Source organism: Pongo abelii, chromosome 7 (genome assembly GCF_028885655.2).
Source record: "Pongo abelii isolate AG06213 chromosome 7, NHGRI_mPonAbe1-v2.0_pri, whole genome shotgun sequence".
Classification (NCBI taxonomy): domain Eukaryota; kingdom Metazoa; phylum Chordata; class Mammalia; order Primates; family Hominidae; genus Pongo; species Pongo abelii.
In genome coordinates, this window is record NC_071992.2 from 132496716 (window position 1) to 132516057 (window position 19342).

Sequence of the window (19342 nt, forward strand, 5' to 3'; positions counted from 1 at the left end):
AGAAACAAGAATAGGCTTGGAGTCAAACAATAGGTCCTCCTAGGTCCATAGACTACTATAAATTAATGATGATAATAAACTGACTTTGAAATTCAGCATCAAAAGTTTACTAGCACCCCAAAGATCTTAACTGATAATCACATTAACCCTCTTATGAAAAATAGATTACAATAATTATACTAGATCTTTGAGAATCCACCTGAGTGACCTTTCTACTACATATGAAACAGAGAACAAGAAGAAATGTCCAGAGAGGCAGAAAACATGCTTGCAAGTGTGGTGTCACACAATCCAAGAAACGAAATGCCTCAAATAGTACAAATAGTCATCAGGACCAAGTGATGCTGAATGATTAAATAAGCAAAAAATTCAAAGTGCCCTGCTGGGCTGAGAGTCATGGAAATCATTCATAAGAGCAAGTGGAATTGTTGGTTAACACAAGCAATTTCAGTGGGATGGTAACAGTGGACACCAGATTTCAGTGTTCCAAGAAAAGAATGAGAAGGAGCCAAGGAGAGATTGTAAGTGTACATGACACTCAAATGAGTTTGGCAGTGAAAGATAAAAGTGAGTTGGAAGGTGCTGTAGAATGAAGGGAGGTTTTCCTGGAAGTTCAGAAAAACTCACTCACATTTAAATACTTAAGAGAAGAAGCATGTTGGAGTTACATGAATAAGAAGAGCACAATAGAATACAATTCCAGGAGAGGTAAAAAGATAGGTGATCTAGAAGAATGGTGGTGACATTAGGCTTTGACGATACAATGAAGAGGATGGATTTATCATTCACAGTAGCAAGTGGGAAGGAGAAGAGGGTGAGGATCTGGCCACTGAATCAATCACAGGACATTGAAGGAGTTCCAATCTGATGGCTTCTATTTTATTCCTGAAGAAGTTTCTCTCTCACTCATTCCTCTGACTTGTAAATTAAACAGGATTTTTTTCTTTTATCCATTTTCCATTTGGAGAAACAGAGGGACAAAAATGGTCAATGGTTAAATAACTTTGGTTGTATGTATCCCTTTTGATAATCCATGATTCTTCTTTTAATCTATGAATCCACCCATAATCCACAGGTACATACACACTGAGAAATATGCACACAAAACAGTTTCTAAGCTGTGCTCTGATTCGTTAATAGTTTCTCAAGTTGGTAACATTTATATTTGAGTTACAAATGGGTAAAGTATCTACTCAAATAACATGTGATTTTAGTGTGGCAGTATTGAAGCCAACGTCTCATGTAAAGATTTAGGGCTTTTTCATCAAGACACTGTATTGGAAAATCACCTGCTAAGAATGTGGTCATTACCATACGTTTTGTGTGCAAAGCAAAGGTGGTTGATACTGTACCTTGGCGAAGCTGCCTTAACCACCTTTGTCGCTGCCCAGGTGTTTCCCATGCCTGTGGCAGACTTAGAAGGTGGAGGAGTGGAGCCTGCCAGACCAGTTGCAAAGTGCAGAACATGCCTCAGGGCCTCCATTCACAATCCAATTTGCCTTAGTGCCTGTGCCCAGCCTTAGCACTGGAAGGCTGACCTTTCGACACAGGTAAGTTCAGCAACAATCACTTGGCCACAGCCACAGATTCTGCCTGGTGCCAGGAATTCTATGGTCTTTTGGGTGACGGCCACCTGGCAGCAATTTTCAGAGTTCTGCTCTGGCACAGAATAAGGCTGTGTGTGTGTGCGTGTGTGTGTGTGTGTCTTTTCCATAGTTAACATTCAACACTTGCTGAAAGAGAGAGTGAAAAAAGACATAGAGTTGGAATAAAAACACCGGTGTATCTCTCTTCTCTCTTTCTAGCCTATTGTCATAACACTCTGGCTCTGCTCTGACTTCAATGACAGTGAAAAGCAAAATGGAGGAAAGGGAAAAGGAAGATGGGAGACAGATAAAAGGAAGAAAGAAGACAGAGAATTCTGAAACTTGGAGGCAAGAGAGGGCAGAAGATGAAACGCTGAGTTAAAATATTATCCTGGAATAAGCCCCACATGTCTTTGGGTAGAATGTCAATTCACCCCTTCTGTCTCTACTTTCTTCCAATTCAAACCTTGGGCACACTGAAGTGGACACACAAGAAGTCTTTTGTTATCATTTTTATACCTTCCATATTTGTGGTCTTTGAATTCCTCTAATAAATTTCCCTCTATCAGTGGAATAGCAAAACTTTTCATGATGCTTCTTAAAGTATTTTTAACTCAGGTCTACACAACACAAAGATAATTGCTTGGTTAATATTACCAGTTGGACAGATAAGTAGATAACGCAAGCCAAAAGTATTTCTTTGCCTGATGACCAAAAATCCACTTCACACTGAGCTGAAGGGGAAAAAAAGAGGCAAATATTAATAACAGTCAAGGGCATATACTTTGTTATGAAAGACGTTCCTTCCTCATATAATTTCCAAATGTGATTCTATAGTAAACAACACATCTAATATGCATAACTGAAATGATTTTCCTTGTGGAAGCAAGCTCCTCTGTTCTTTTTTATATTATGGAACTACACCTGGAATTGGTTTCAAGGGAAAGTGAATTAGCTGAACTGCCTCAGCCAAACCTAGAGGGCCCCTTGCTCTCATCTGGACTGGGAAAGAACTCAAAGTAGCATCTAATGATGATCTTAGTGCAATATCTGGCACATAGTAAATGGTCTTTAAATATTAGCTGTTTTTATCCAATCAGGAGAAAAAATCAACTGGAACTAAACAATATGGAGAGCTTACACATTTAGAAAAAAGAAAGAAAGAAAGAAAAAGGAACAAAAGAAATACTAATGGTTCTCTGTGAGTATGAGCGATTTTAAAGACATTAATAAACTGGTGGAAATGGAATCTAAATTCTAAGCAACTCAAGAGTAATAAATGTGATGTAGGATAATAGAGGCAAGTGTAGACTACCCTTGAGTTAGGCAGTACAAAGATGTAAGAAGATGATAATACATTCATATCATCAGGGCTTAGAGTCTATCAGGTGACCAAATAATTACCCTTCAGAATACATTTATTCTTGATATCCCAAGATGGCCGAATAGGAACAGCTCCAGTCCACAGCTCCCAGCATGAGCAATGCAGAAGATGGGTGATTTCTGCATTTCCAACTGAGGTACCGGGTTCATCTCACTGGGACTGGTTGAACAGTGGGTGCAGCTCATGGAATGTGAGCTGAAGAAGGGCAGGGCATCACCTTGCCTGGGAAGTGCAAGGGGTTGGGGGATTCTCTTTCCTAGCCAAGGGAAGCCATGACAGACGGTACCTGGAAAATCGGGACACTCCTGCCCTAATACTGTGCTTTTCCAATGGTCTTAGCAAACGGCACACCAGGAGATTATATCCCGCACCTGGCTTGGCAGGCCCCATGCCCACAGAGCCTTACTCACTGCTAGCACAGCAGTCCAAAATAGAACTGTGAGGCAGCAGCGAGGCTGGCGGAGGGGTGTCCCCTATTGCTGAGACTTGAGTAGGTAAACAAAGCAGCCTGGAAGCTCAAACTGGGTGGAGCCCATGGCAGCTCAACAAGGCCTGCCTGCCTCTGTAGACTCCACCTCCAGGGGCAGGGCATAGCTGAACGAAAGGCAGCAGAAACTTCTGCAGACTTAAACGTCCCTGTCTGACAGCTTTGAAGAGAGCAGTGGATCTCCCAGCACGGAGTTTGAGATCTGAGAACAGACAGACTGCCTTCTGAAGTGGGTCCCTGATGCCCCCTAACTGGGAGACACCTCCCAGTAGGGGCCAACTGACACCTCATACAGCCGGGTGCCCCTCTGAGACTAAGCTTCCAGAGGAAGGATAAGGCAGTGACATTTGCTGTTCTGCAATATTTGCTGTTCCACAGCCTCCGCTGGTGATACCCAGGCAAAGAGGGTCTGGAGTGGACCTCCAGCAAACTCCAACAGACCTGCAGCTGAGGGTCCTGACTGTTAGAAGGAAAACTAACAAACAGAAAGGAAGAGCATCAACATCAACAAAAAGGAGATCCACACCAAAACCCCATCTGTAGGTCACCATCATCAAAGACCAAAAGTAGATAAAACCACAAAGATGGGGAGAAACCAGAGCAGAAGAGCTGAAAATTCTAAAAACCAGAGTACCTCTTCTCCTCCAAAGGATCACAGCTCCTCGCCAGCAATGGAACAAAGCTGGACAGAGAATGACTTTGATGAGTTGACAGAAGTAGACTTCAGAAGATCGGTAGCTTCTCGGAGCTAAAGGAGGATGTTTGAACCCATCGCAAGGAAGCTAAAAACCTTGAAAAAAGATTAGATGAATGGCTAACTAGAATAAACAGCATAGAGAAGACCTTAAATGACCTGATGGAGCTGAAAACCATGGCACGAGAACTACGTGATGCATGCACAAGCTTCAGTAGCCAATTTGATCAAGTGGAAGAAAGAGTATCAGTGATTGAAGATCAAATGAATGAAATGAAGAGAGATGACAAGGTTAGAGAAAAAAGAGTAAAAAGAAATGAACAAAGCCTCCAAGAAATATGGGACTATGTGAAAAGACCAAATCTACATTTTATTGGTGTAACTGAAAGGATGGGGAAAATGGAACCAAGTTGGGAAACACTCTTCAGGATATTATCCAGGAGAATTTCCACAACCCAGCAAGGCAGGCCAACATTCACATTCAGGAAATACAGAGAATGCCACAAAGATACTCCTTGAGAAGAGCAACCCCAAGACACATAATTGTTAGATTCACCAAAGTTGAAATGAAGGAAAAAATGTTAACAGCAGCCAGAGAGAAACATCGGGTTACCCACAAAGGGAAGCCCATCAGACTAACAGTGGATCTCTCAGCAGAAACTCTACAAGCCAGAAGAGAGTGGGGGACAATATTCAACGTTCTTAAAGAAAAGAATTTTCAACCCAGAATTTCATATCCAGCGAAATTAAGCTTCATAAGTGAAGGAGAAATAAAATCCTTTACAGACAACCAAATGTAGAGAGACTTTGTCACCACCAGGCCTGCCTTACAAGAGCTCCTGAAGGAAGCACTAAACATGGAAAGGAACAACCAGTACCAGCCACTGCAAACACATGCCAAATTGTAAAGACCATCAAGGCTAGGAAGAAACTGCATCAACTAATGAGCAAAATAACCAACTAACATCATAATGACAGGATCAAATTCACACATAACTATATTAATCTTAAATGTAAATGGGCTAAATGCCCCAATTAAAAGACACAGACTGGCAAATTGGATAAAGGGTCAAGTCACATCAGTGTGCTGTATTCAGGAGACCCATCTCACGTGCAGAGACACATATAGGCTCAAAATAAAGGGATGGAGGAAGATCTACCAAGCAAATTGAAAACAAAAAAAAAAAGCAGGGGTTGCAATCCTAGTCTCTGATAAAACAGACTTCAAACCAACAAAGATCAAAAGAGACAAAGAAGGCCATTACATAATGGTAAAGGGATCAATTCAACAGCTAACTATCCTAAACATATATGTACCCAATACAGGAGCACCCAGATTCATAAAGCAAGTCCTTAGAGACTTATAAAGAGACTTAGACTCTGACACAGTAATAACGGGAGATTTTAACACCTCACTGTCAACATTAGACAGATCAAGAAGACAGAAATTTAACAAGGATATCCAGGACTTGAACTCAGCTCTGCACTAAGTGGACCTAATAGACATTTATAGAACTCTCCACCCCAAATTAACAGAATATACATTCTTCTCAGAACCACATCACACTTATTCCAAAATGTACCACATAGTTGGAAGTAAAGCACTCCTCAGCAAATGCAAAAGAGCAAAAATTGTAACAAACTGTCTCTCAGACCACAGTGCAATCAAATTAGAACTCAGGATTAAGAAACTCACTCAAAACCACACAACTGCATGGAAATTGAACAACCTGCTCTTGAATGACTACTGGGTAAATAACCAAATGAAGGTGGAAATAAAGATGTTCTTTGAAACCAATGAGAAAAAAGACACAACATTCCAGAATCTCTGGGACACATTTAAAGCAGTGTGTAGTGGGAAATTTATAGCACTAAATGCCCACAAGAGAAAGCAGGAAAGATCTAAAATCAACACCCTACCATCACAATTAAAAGAACTAGATAAGCAAGAGCAAACCAATTTAAAAGCTAGCAGAAGGCAAGAAATAACTAAGATCAAAGCAGAACTGAAGGAGATAGAGACACAAAAAAACCCTTCAAAAAATCAATTAATCCAGAAGCTGGTTTTTTGAAAAAATCAACAAAATAGATAGACTGCTAGCAAGACTAATAAAGAATAAAAGAGAGAAGAATCAAATAGACGCAATAAAAAATGATAAAGGGGATATCACCACTGATCCCACAGAAATACAAACTATTGTCAGAGAATACTATAAACACCACTATGCAAATAAACTAGAAAATCTAGAAGAAACAGATAAATTCCTGGACACATACACCCTCCCAAGACTAAACCAGGAAGAAGTTAAATCCCTGAATAGAACAATAACAGGCTCTGAAATTGAGGCAATAATTAATAGCCTACCAACCAAAAAAAGTGCAGGACCAGAAGGATTCACAGCCGAATTCTACCAGAGGTACAATAGGAGCTGGTACCATTCTTTCTGAAACTATTCTAATCAACAGAAAAAGAGGGAATCCTCCCTAACTCATTTTATGAGGCCAGCATCATCCTGATACCAAAACCTGGCAGAGACACAACAAAAAAAGAGAATTTTAGACCAATATCCCTGATGAACATCGATGAAAAAATCCTCAATAAAATACTGGCAAACCGAAGCCAGCAGCACATCAAAAAGCTTATCCACCATGATCAAGTGGGTTTCATCCCTGGGATGCAAGGCTGGCTCAACATACGCAAATCAATAAACATAATCCAATATATAAACAGAACCAAAGACAAAAACCACATGATTATCTCAATAGATGCAGAAAAGGCCTTTGACAAAATTCAACAGCCCTTCATGCTAAGAACTCTCAACAAATTAGGTATTGATGAAACGTATCTCAAAATAATAAGAGCTATTTATGACAAACCCACAGCCAATATCATACTGAGTGGACAAAAACTGGAAGCATTCCCTTTGAAAACTGGCACAAGACAGGGATGCCCCCTCTTACCACTCCTATTCAACATAGTGTTGGAAGTTCTGGCCAGGACAATCAGGCAGGAGAAGGAAATAAAGGGTATTCAATTAGGAAAAGAGGAAGTCAAATTGTCCCTGTTTGCAGATGACATGATTCTATATTTAGAAAACCCTATCGTCTCAGCCCAAAATCTCCTTAAGCTGATAAGCAATTTCAGCAAAGTCTCAGGATACAAAATCAATGTACAAAAATCACAAACATTCCTATACACCAATAACAGACAAACAGAGAGCCAAATCACAAGTGAACTCCCATTCACAATTGCTTCAAAGAGAATAAAATACCTAGGAATCCAGCTTACAAAGGATGTGAAGGACCTCTTCACAGAGAACTACAAACCACTGCTCAATGAAATAAAAGAGGACACAAACAAATGGAAGAATATTCCATGTTCATGGACAGGAAGAATCAATATCATGAAAATTGCCATACTGCCCAAGATAATTTATAGATTCAATGCCATCCCCATCAAGCTACCAATGACTTTCTTCACAGAATTGGAAAAAACTACTTTAAAGTTCATATGGAACCAAAAAGAGCCCACATTGCAAAGACAATCCTAAGCCAAAAGAACAAAGCTGGAGGCATCATGCTACCTGACATCAAACTATACTGCAAGGCTACAGTAACCAAAACAGCATGGTACTGGTACCAAAATAGAGATATAGACCAATGGAACAGAACAGAGCCCTAGAAATAATACCACACATCTACAACCATCTGATCTTTGACAAACCTGACAAACTTGACAAGAAATGGGGAAAGGATTCCCTATTTAATAAATGGTGCTAGGAAAACTGGCTAGCCATAGTAGAAAACTGAAACTGGATCCCTTCCTTACACCTTATACAAAAATTAATTCAAGATGGATTAAAGACTTAAATGTTAGACCTAAAACCATAAAAACCCTAAAAGAAAACCTAGGCAATACCATTCAGGACCTAGGCATGGGCAAAGACTTCATGACTAAAACACCAAAAGCAATGGCAACAAAAGCCAAAATCGACAAATGGGACCTAATTAAACTAAAGAGCTTCTGCACAACAAAAGAAACTATCATCAGAGTGAACAGGCAACCTACAGAATGGGAGAAAATTTTTACAATCTACCCTCCTGACAAAGGGCTAATATCCAGAATCTACAAAGAACTTAAACAAATTTACAAGAAAAACTCAAACAACCCCATCAAAAAGCGGGCAAAGGATATGAACAGACACTTCTCAGAAGAACACATTTATGCAGCCAACAGACACATGAAAAAATGCTCATCATCACTGCCCATTAGAGAAATGCAAATCAAAACCACAATGAGATACCATCTCACACCAGTTAGAATGGCAATCATTAAAAAATCAGGAAACAACAGGTGCTGGAGAGGATGTGGAGAAATACTTTTACACTGTTGATGGGACTGTAAACTAGTTCAACCATTGTGGAAGACAGTGTGGCAATTCCTCAAGGATCTACAACTAGAAATACCATCTGACCCAGCGATCCCATTACTGGGTATATACCCAAAGTATTATAAATCATGCTACTATAAAGACACACGCACACGTATGTTTATTGCGGCACTATTCACCACAGCAAAGACTTGGAACCAACCCAAATGTCCATCAATGATAGATTGGATTAAGAAAATGTGGCACATATATACCATGGAATACTATGCAGCCATAAAAAAGGATAAGTTCATGTTCTTTGCAGGGGCATAGATGAAGCTGGAAACCATCATTCTGAGCAAACTATCCAAGGACAGAAAACCAAACACCGCATGTTCTCACTTATAGGTGGGAACTGAACAGTGAGAACACTTGGACACAGGGTGGGGAACATCACACACCAGGGCCTGTTGTGGGGTGGGGGGAGGAGGGAGGGATAGCATTAGGAGAAATACCTAATGTAAATGACGAGTTGCTGGGTGCAGCACACCAACATGGCACATGTATACATATGTAACAAACCTGCACATTGTGCACATGTACCCTAGAACTTAAAGTATAAAAAAAAAATCTAGTGTTCAGTAGCACAATAGGGCAACTACAGTTAAGAAAAATGTATTTTATTTCAAAATAATTAAAAGAGTGGGACTGGAATGTTCCTAGCACAAAGAAATGATAAATGCTTGAGGTGATGGATACCCCAATTACCCCAGTTTGATCATTACACATCTTAGGCTTGTATCAATATCACATGTACCCCATAAATATGTAAAACTTGTGCATCTACAGCAATTAAAAATAAACAATTTTAAACAGAAATAAAAGAATACATTTATTCTTGTCATCTAATCTTTTAACTTCAATGAATACTTCCTTCTCCTTATAAACATACAGATACAGAAGTACATGTGTATTATTTATTAATTATATGAAGACACCTATGGTAAATAGATGAAAGCTTGAAACTTTATACCAAGTAAACCATTATATGAAGTCCCAAAAAGTGAATGTTTAATTGCAGCCTTTTTTTTTTTTTTTTTTTTTTACTCTGCCAAGGTCAATTCAAGGGTAACTTGCTATTTTGGGGATACCATTGCTCTTTCAAAGTTATAATGGTGGACTATGAATGTTCTTTTCACAAGTGTCCACTACTTCAGCTCAATATTTTATAATTTGTTTAAATAGACTTCTATCTTCAATTCTCTGAATAGGTTTCTACTCAGCCAAGTTTCCTTGGGATGACTTCTGGCTCTGACCCAAGTTCTAAGGTGCTGATAACCTATCTTACTACTCAGCTGGGAGAATTGTTCAAAAAGCTGGAGGGGAATCAGGTGATGTATTGTTCATCATCTCTCCATTTGCCTTCTTGTTAATTTACTTTCATATGTTTCTACCATACCATCTAGCTTGTGTGTGTGTGTGTGTGTGTGTTCGTTTTTACAATTTCCCCATTTAACTTATCACCAAATTTCAACTTTCTGCAGTGAATTTCAAGGCCATCTAGGTATCTGCCATATTTGCCTGGCATCCACTAGAATATTCTCTTCATGCTTATATTATTTCCTTATCCATTACTTTGTCATTCAGCTTTCAACTTGACTTCTTTTTCTTTTCTTCTTCTCATCATTCTGTATGATTTCCTCTATCTAAATTTCTGTCTATGGAATGAAGGTGAGGTTATTGTATACAGTAGAATTTATTTTTGATTATAATTTTCTTTATAAAAATGAGAATACATTAAAAAATGAAAAATAAAACACTCCCCAAAACATAATTGTTTCCTTCAAGTTTATTTTCTTGTATATGAACTTTTAAAAATCTTCAAATCTTTCCTAAGCAAACGTCTGTATAAATAATAAACAATAAATACTTTAGTAATAATATTTGTAACAGCACTATGTATATAGTTTTCTGTAACTTTTTCACTTAACATTATGAGAAAAGCATTTTTCATGCTGACAAATAGACATCATAATTATAACTTGAAAGCTATGTGACATGCCATAATATAAACTAACTTGTTTTTGGACATTCAATTTATTTCCAATTGTTACTAGTATAAATAATGTTGCTATGCATACATTAGTAGATACAGTTCTTTCCCCTATATTTTGGATTATTTTCTTAATGTAATATCCCAGCAGCGGAATTAGTTGGTTGGAGGTACACATTTCCAAATCACCTTCCAAAAGTTGTACGACCTTTCTACCGTTGCATGAAGATGGTGGTTTTGTCATAGCCTCTTGAACATATAATGAATTAATTTCTAATGCTAGTTTAATATTAATATTATGCTGCATAGATGTTTGAACTAATCAGTTTGAGGTAATTTTGAATTTTGACCATGTTGATTTCTTCACTTTACAAACTAATCTTCAGAATGTTTACCTTAGCCAAGTAAAGTAATAACGCTAAAGAAAGAAAATAAGGCCAAATAAAGTGTTTCTACCACTTTACTAAATTTTTTTCAAAAACACTAAAGATATGGACTTGTCCATCATCTGTCTGTGGAGCAAACATCTTGTTATTCATATGTTCTCTTTTGCCTGGCTATTTTCAGGTGTAAAGCTCCATTAGGCCACCATTTCACATTTAAGTAACCTGACTAATTAAAGCTTTATCAGTTAGAGATGACTGATGTGGTATATTTTGTATAAAGACACTATAAAATCCAATATCCCTAAGCCTGTCATAATGTTTTATTATGTGAAGCACCTCAAGAGACTGGACAGATCTCTTAATTGTTCTGCAGGCATTTAAAGGTGATTAAATCACATGAATGTGATCTTTAAAACTGTGGCCATTAATTAACCCCTCCAGTGGTCACTCATATGTTAGCAATATGGCCAGCATTAGAAAGAACCAGCCTTCAATGGCATTCATATTATATTTGTAATCTCACAACAATATCTGAATCAAAGTACAAAAGAACCAGCCTTCAATGGCATTCATATTATATTTGTAATCTCACAACAATATCTGAATCAAAGTACAAAAGAACCAGCCTTCAATGGCATTCATATTATATTTGTAATCTCACAACAATATCTGAATCAAAGTACAAAAATCATTTTTTTGTATCTCCTTATATATACCTTAGAAAGGAGAAAATGTGACTTAGGGACCTAACAGAATTATATCAGGGAGGTTTCTTTAAAGGTGATGGAGATGCTGTGTAATTTTACCATGTGTGCTAACAAAGCTGTTGATTTTCCACGAATTGTGTCACGGATGTTTCTGGAGAGAAGTAGAAGCTCTACTTTGCTCACAATGTTGATAATTTTTAATAATATGTTGATATTGTTTGATGTCTCAGCAAAGAGGAAAGATTTGTCTGATTGTTAAAGGTATGAATAATTGACAAAATTAGGACTATAGGTTAGACTACCTCAGCATCAGGAAAAAGACTCAAAGAATGCACCACCCCATATTTAATGCAAGAGAGACTAAAGATCACTTCTTTCAGTTCTTCATAAAATTTTTTTTGGGGGGAAGGTGTGGCCAACATTTTAATTCCTGCTGCTACTTCATGTCCAACACATTTAGTCAAACTTTTTATACATTTTACCAATTGCTATATTATGACCAAATCTTGAACTTCAGCAAAATAGCAAACCTATGAATAATGAACAAAGATAAATTGCTAATTATTATAATAATCATCTTCAGAACTGCTATGAAATCTTATCATGAAATGGGTACACATAGAATTTAGGAGTCCTTTTCCAATGAGGTACAAGAAGTCATACTTTGGAACCAGAGGTTCCGTTATACTTCTTGTGTGACAATTTTTCCAGAGGGCATTTTCTACTTTTTTGTCTATTTCCTGGTTAAATTCCTAAATTCAGTGGTGGAGATACTCTGAAAATGCGTGTACACAAAGAAAAGATTGTCACAAAACTGCAGTATCCCATGTCTACTCATCATCTGTGGTATTTTCCTCTGGGTCTGACAGAAACACAAAGGCCCAAGGAAGCTAAAGCATTTATTAACTACTTTGCTTCTAGACATGATCCTTACTTAAATCATTCTAAAAAGATTTATTTTATTCTTCAGGGAAGTGTATTTCACACTATGATTAGAAGAATATAACCCTCATGTTATTAACAAAGTAGGTTTACAAAGGCCACTCTGGGGACTATGAAATCCCTGACACTTCTTCAAGTTGAATCGTTCTAGAAAGACAATTTGAACAAATTCATTGACCACGTTGAAGCACCCAAACAACTTTAGTATTTGAATGACAACTACAATTGTATAATATTCCTGTAGTTTCTAAAAGGAAATAAACATTCTTTCAGCTTATTAATCTTGATTCATTTACACATGCAACAGTTTTTAATTTAGCCAGTATGTTGTTTGACAATATCAGCCAAGCATTGTTCCACTTCTCATGAAAGGCTGAGACTATATTCTTTTTATTCCATCAAAGTGGGAGAAGAATACTTGACAACAGATAATACCTATTAAATAGTTCAACCAGAGGTTCTGCCAGACCCTCTCCTCTTCCACTGGCCTCAGTGTTAAGCAGAGAATGTGTGTCTCTCTTCTCTGGTATTTTGTTCTCTTCAGAAAGTGTTGTCACCAGTAATACACAGATAAATAGAATTCTTATTCCAAGTTTGGCTGATATCTTCACTCTGATCCTATCATTGGTTGTGCCATATTTCTCAGTAGTGTGTTTTGTTCTCACGTGAGACAGTGGATCTAAGACAAGCCCTTAGGGATGGAATGGCAAATATGGGAAACAACATCATTGGCTTTTGTTGGCCAATTTGTTTCTACAGCAAGGCCATCATCTAACACTTTAACATACTCAACATATTTTCACAAATGGATTAGTACATGGAGTGAGAAGAGGAGAAATCACTAATTTTGTGAAGAATGACAGATCAGTCAACAACATTTCTTTGTGGTCAGGAAAGGGAAATATTCCAAAGAGCTCCTTTCCTGGTACAAGGATTTACTTATCATGTGCATATTCATTATATTCTTAAATCTTATAATAGAGCCAAGGATATTCCCACTGTAAGAGCTGTAAACTGAAGTTCAAAGAGATGGTGACTCTTATCCAAAAAAAAAAGCCATCCAAAGGCACACAAGGATCACAGTTTCTTATTTTGCCACTCACCAAGTTATTTTTCTTTCCATGTGGCTGGCTTGGTTCCTATCCAAGTGAAGCAAAACCTTTCACCTAAAAAAAAAAAAAAATTTAAAAAAAAACTAGAATTTTCCAATTAACCACATTTATAATGGAGAGAAGAGATTCTTTTGAGGAGTCAAGGACTGATCTCTCCTTGAGGCCAGCTACTGGATTTGATGGAGCAGAGGCCAAATGGGTAATGACAAATTCCAGGTTTTTATGTCTTGGTTCTTCATGCACCTGAAAACATATGGCATGAGGTTCTGAGACACTGCAGTGATGACAGAGAGAACAGACATGCTCAAACTCACAGGATTTTAAGGAATGGAATGGATAGGGAGCTTTGGGAAGGACAATAGTAGGAAAAAAGAAAAATAAATGTAGTATCTGAGAAAAAATACCTTCAACTTCTACTACACAATTTGCCTTCTAAGAAAAGCAGTCTTGAGTTACAAAAGATGGTTCATGGGATGGTTCCTTTACTGGTGTATAGCACCAATCAAGGACAAATTGTAAATGAATTAAACTGAAATGGAGGGAGAAATTAAGAAAAATAAGGTAAAGGTTTAAAGAAAAGTTGATTGGTTTCCAAGTTTTCTTTAATAAGAAAAGATAAGAGAGTAGGTATCTTTTTCTTTAATAAGAAAGAGATAAGAGAGTGGGTATACTCACTCTCTTAGTTTTCTGTGTGTAAATTTTGGACAAATCACTTAATCTTCTTCTCAATAAACATTAGGTTATCTGGGGGATTCTGTAAGGTACGTTTTGACAGTAACTTAGCACAGTGCTTACCATATAGGAAGCCAATAAATATTATTTTTTTCTAGGATGTGAATCTAATAAAAACCTCATTTAAAGAAACATGTTTCTTTAACATGTTCCTCATTTAAAGATCATGTTGTACACATAGTCTATTGACGCATGTAGCTGACACTTAAAATGCACTAACAAAGATAAGACAATATCAAAATAATTATGAGATCCACTAAAAAGATGATAAATTGATTCCTGATTCTAGTTCTTGTATTATAACCCCTGAAACATGGCAGGAAATATTTTTATTTTTAATGAGAAAACAGCTTTGGATATAATTCTGGAAATCTCATAGCATATTCTTTTCTTGCAGCACTGTATCTATGGGATGCACCTACTTCACAAGCATTCTGTGAAAATTATTCAAACTTATTCATTCATATTGAAACAGATAACACATAAGTGAGACCAGTTGGACTTAGCCAGATCTTGGCTCAAATCTACATTTGGCCAAAGGAATGCGGGTCAATCATTACTAGGTTATCCAATATGTTTTTTTCAGAATAAGGCAGAAATCTTTACTGTTATGTAAAACCTAATGAGTTTAATGCTTTCTCAAACATTTTTAACACTTCATGGTATGAAATACCTGTAAAAATGCACTGAATGCAATTAGCGGGTCACTGCTTTGCAACCTCTAGTGTGACTTTATTCAAGGAACAATAAGTTTTATGGTCTTACAGTAAAATCCAACATTATCAATCATTACTATAGATGTAGCAGCAGCCTTTGGAAATGAAAGGTCAACAACTACAAATTGGTTGGTTGCTTTTGAAAGGAAATATTAATAATTCAGTTTGCTTAGTGACTCAGCATTAGTTAACTCTTCTTATTCCCAAAGATCTATCTAAGAACCCAAAATTTGTCTTAGTTACCATTAAAACTGTTATTTATTTTATTTCATTTTTTTAGATGGAGTCTTGCTGTCGCCAGGCTAGAGTGCAGTGGCGTGATCTCAGCTTGCTGCAACCTCCGCCTCCTGGGTTCAAGCGAGTCTCCTGCCTCAGCCTCCCAAGTAGCTGGGCCTACAGGCATGCACCACCATGCCCAGCTAATTTTTGTATTTTTAGTAGAGACAAGATTTCACCATGTTGGCCAGGATGGTCTCAATCTCTTGACCTCGTGATCCACCTGCCTCGGCCTCCCAAGGTGCTGGGATTACAGGCGTGAGCCACGGCACCCTGGCCAAAACTGTTAATTTTAAACTATAGTTACTGCTCACAAAGAGACACCTGGTGGGCTAATACCAATCTGCAACATATCAGCTATTGAAGAAAGCACTTTGTAACTGTAAATTCCTATAAATATTAAGTATTCTTACTACTCTTTTAGTTTTCTACGGCCACTCAAGGAGAATCTTCTAAAGAATATTCCAGCACAGCTCCATTCAGCTTACAAATTCTTCCAGCCAGTCTTCCCTAGCAGTCGTTCATATCTATTGTAACAGTTCTAGAGCAACTCCCCAAGCATCAATTGGCCAAATGCCTATTTACCAAAAATCAATGGATTGAATGATTAATTTGCTAAATTTTCTATATCTTTATAGTATGTGTTAGTATCTAATAAAGGCTTCCACTTTCAAAAAGATGGAGTAGGCATACTTTTCCCTAATCCTCCCACTAATACAAATAACAACCATGAACATTATATATAAAAGTAATTTAAGAAAACAGTGAAAGGTAAAGCAAAGATGGCAGAGTTGCTGGGGCTTTGGAATGGCATGCTGGGGAGCACCCGAGGCTTTCCTGGCACCTCATATATCCCAGAATTGAAGCTAAAGAAGCTACAACCCAGAAACATCAACGAGTGCAGACAAAGAAAAAAAAAAAAAGCCTCCACGAAGCATATTGTATCTAGTCAAGGAGACTGAAAGGAGCAGCCTAGAGAAACGGAAAACTTTTACACAACAATCTCCCTACTTCAGCCAAACACCACAGAAAAAAACTACCCATACCAGCAAAAGCCCAGCGGAGAGTATAGACTTTCATCTCAGAGTAGAGAAGCATGCCATCCCTTTCCACACGGATGTGGGTGTCAAGGGAGGACCAGTAAAGGGTCAGGACCTTCAGCCCCACCCACTGGTAACAAGGCCACTGTCCTGTCAGTGGTGTCAGTGGAAACCACGAAGTAAAATCTCCTTGTATGATATCTTACAATTGCATGTGAATCATAATCATCTCAAAATAGATTCATTTTCAAAAGTAAATTTGATAGAGAAAGACCCTTTTTTTCTAATGAGTTTTCTTGGAGAGCAGAACAAGGCATTCCTACCGCTGCAAGCCAGGGGTGATGAGTGGGAGTGTCCGGAGGCAGCGCTCTTGGCATGGATAGGCCCCTTGGTGTTCACATCCCAGACAGCAGCCATGACGCTTCCCCAAGCAGCTTGGCAGACAGCAATTGTGGGAAAGTGCAAGTTAGAGCAGGAGAAGAAGAATAGGCAGGAGCCACGCAATAACTTCAGCTGACAGTTTGGTTCATGAGGATGGATGGGCCAACCCTTTGGAGACTCCCAAAAATAACTGGGAAACACCTGAGCATACCCTCTTTGGACTAGTAGGGCTCACTTGATCATTAAAAGTAATTGTGACTTATTTTAGAACGACAAACTAGTAAGAACTGAAACATCTGTGTTTTAATTATTCCCTGTGACCTTGGCCACTAATTCATCTAGTGCTTAATTCATTTACCTAGATGAATAAATGAAATTCTTCATAAACGGTATTTCTAGAAAAAGGTAATATTATAAATACTTCAAGGTGCAGATTAATAGTTTCATTATTGTCCCCCCAAGCATTCACCAGTTCTTCTCTGTGTGTGGTATAAAGCCAGGCACTGTACAAAGGAATAAAGAAAAGGAGTTTCTGCCTTTCAGAATTTACAACTAAAGCAAAAATTAAACAAATGAAGAAATGTAGGGCAGAAATAGGCAACCACCTAAACGTTGTGTGCACAAATCCCTGCCACCACCACCAGTGGCCAAACTACTCCTCGTCTCCCCATGTCCATCTTTAGCTTCATTCCTTCCATTCCTGCCCAAGCCACCTGGGCCTCACACCCCACCTGGATCACATACCTGAAGTGGTGATGAGTAGTAGTCACTGTCCACAGGATGATTTCCTAAGGGCTTACCATGTGTCAGGTTCCATGGTAATTCTCAGAGTCATAAAGAAGAAGAAAACATGGCCTCAGCTCTCCAGCCTCGGTCAACAAATAACACAAATCAGGGTGGCTAGTGCAGCAGGACTCAACCAGACAAGGTCGAGTAGAGGCCTAAAAAAGAAAGGGAGCAGTTCAGCCACACAACAAGCATCCAATTTATGGGCATTCACACCTGCACTTATACCAACCTTTTTCCTTGAAATAATGAGACAAAATAGGGCCGTCGTTGGTGTGACATTAGGGCACCTGCCTATTTCCCAAGGAGGTTATAAAACACAAATGTTCAAACTATAAGGGACCTGAGCTATATTCCCAACTACCACTAATTTATCTGGGATGTTAAGGAAGTCCCGTGGCTTTTCTGGGTCTCATTACCTTTACATGTAAAATAAAATGGTATGCAGACCACCAAAGGCCAATCCCAGATGTAAGTCATCGCTTAATCATCACCTAAAGGGCAATCAAACCAATCATGGTTCCTCCACATTCTAGCCCAGTGAACTTGGGCAAGTCACTACCTTCCTTTGCCTCAGTTTCCTCCTCTGTAAAGTGGGCATAATAATAAGACATCTCCTAGGAGTGTCAGGAAGGTTTAATTACTATATGTAAAGTGCTTAGAAAAATGCTTAGCACATACTCAGTAATATATAAATATTACCTATTACTATTAGAAATTTTTATTATTTCAGATTTCCAATGATATTTCAGTATTTCATTTATGTTGTTAATCACCTTGATTGTAAATGTACAAAGTGTTTTGCATAATCTTTCCAATAGTATTGGGAATTCATAAATTAATTAATTAAGAGTTAGATTATGCCAAAAACACACTCCTAAAAATTAAAGTAGGTTCTTTGGAAAACCATATTATAACACAGAGGATATTATTAGATTATTTAATCATATATAAATAATACCTTTCTGACCACAAAAAAATGTAGACATATTTCCAAAGCTGGCTAACATTGAAAATGACCTGAACACCTAACTTAAGACCCACTGGCTCCTTGCTATTCAGGTGTAGTCGGTAGACCAGCAGCTCTGGCACTTGATTCAAGAAGTCTTATTTGGAGTCCAAGAATCTGCATTTCTGCAAGTCTTCTGGTGCTGCTGACGCTGCTGGTTAACAAACTTTACTTTGAGTAGCAAGGCAGTAAGATGCAGGAATCGGAATTAGACTTTAAAATAACTGAAATGATTGAATTAGTTGTACCAAAGTCCCATTAATGGACCAAATTTGGAAAAGGTCTTACTCAGCACATTGTACAATCACAATCATGTCTAAAAAGCGTTTTAGAACTTACACGGAATTCTAACATGGGTACATCTATACACATAAGAGGCTCCATATTCGTTGACATATTGCTTGTGACTTAATTTTTGTAATAAAATATTCACTGTTACAGAGATGAACTGACATAGTCTTCATAAGTGAGCACACATAATGGGAGACATATTCCCTGATTTTACCTTGGACAACTGCAGGAATATCTTTATGTAAACATGTATCACTATCACTGTGAAAGTGGGATTTCAAAAGTGATTTTTAGTGTGTTTTCTACTTTTTAAAACTTTAGAAGGGCTTGTATTCTTCCGTAAAAGATGGAAGTCCAACCCTCAGAGTGCTTTCTGTCAGAATCTTAACA